Raw genomic sequence first — 1,586 nt, forward strand, 5'->3', positions numbered from 1 at the left:
TCAAACTTTTAAGACCAAAAAAGAACATGGCACATATCCAGATGACAAAAAGAACAAAAAAATAGGAATACTAAAAAAAAGATACAATTTGATCTTTGCCTGAAGCAGTTTGACTGTGTAATTTGTTTAATGCATCAATACAGCAGATGTAGTGAGACAGAACTCCCTGCAAACGGTTCTTGTTGTATGCCAAATTAAAAGCAATTAAAATGACTTACAGTACATTCTTTGTTCATAAAAACATAATAGTGTGAATGCTGCTTGCCATGTGTGTTGGGTCTGCACACCTATTTCTCTGTGACATAATTTCTTAATGAACGTTTTTTAAATTTCTTAATATAATGATATTACTACCAAAAATAATAATAATGATGATCAATACATTTGGAATGTAAAGGTAACTGGACTTGATTTGACAAAGTGACATTTCTGAATGAAATATTTTCCACACAGAATAAACATTTATCTTACAATCGGTTAGGTCAGTCAGCGTTTTTTTATATTTACATATACGTAAATGTTGTAGTTTTTAAATCTTGCCACAGATTATCGATTAGATTTAGATCTGTACTTGAAGATCTGGGCCATTCAAACAGGTGAATATGCTTTAATTTAAAGCATTCCATTGTAGCCCTGGCTGAATGTTCATAGTTGTCGTCCTACTGGAAGCAGGGTCATACGCGGTCATTCCCGCATAATCCGGGGTTCTCAGTTCTTAATCTCACTTTGGAATACAAAAAACGTTTACTTTAAAATTTAAGGTGTTTATTTCTACAGTAGACTGGCTTTAAATATGTATTCTGCAAAAAAGAAACATGAAGAAGGGGGAAACAAAGAAGCAATAAAGGAAAGAAGGCCTAAACAGGGAAAGAAATAACACAAGGAAAGAGGTAGGGAACAAGGTAGGTAGGACACAAGGAAAAAAGGAAGGCCCAAAGGAATAAAGAAAGGATGGAAGGAATGCCAAAGGAAAGAAAGAAAGGTAGCTAATACACAAGGAAAGACATAAAGAAGGTAGGAGGAACACAAGGATGGATGAAAGGATATAAAGAAGACTGAGTACTTTAAGACTATGGACAGTTGAAAAATTGCTAAATTTTTGAAAACTCTTTAAAACAGGTTAATTAATTTTCTAAATGTGTTCTTTCAATTTATACTTCACAAACCACAAACTTAAGTGTGTAAAGTTTTTTAGATGCTATGAGGACTCTAATTATAAGAATTTTTTTTACATGGCATGAAAAAAAAGAATGAATAAGGAGAAAAGCATCTCACGCCCAGTGTTAAATATGGTGGAGCACATTTGATGCTATCCGACACTCTTCCAAATAGCCCTGGGAACCCTATTAGATTGACTAGTATCATTTGAAATACTAGGACATTTAAAAAAAAAAAAAGATAACAATCTTGTGAACTCTACAAAAAACAGAAAATTAGCATTATTAGTCTGATAATGAACTAAAACATCAGTTCAACTCAACACAGAAATGGCTCACCAGACCTGAATCATTTAGAAAAGTATATGCTCTTCATGTGCAAGAATCACCTTTTTTATTATTTTGATTTTAGCACAACAAACATGTCAT

This window comes from Girardinichthys multiradiatus, chromosome 17 (assembly GCF_021462225.1).
Source record: "Girardinichthys multiradiatus isolate DD_20200921_A chromosome 17, DD_fGirMul_XY1, whole genome shotgun sequence".
Lineage (NCBI taxonomy): Eukaryota > Metazoa > Chordata > Actinopteri > Cyprinodontiformes > Goodeidae > Girardinichthys > Girardinichthys multiradiatus.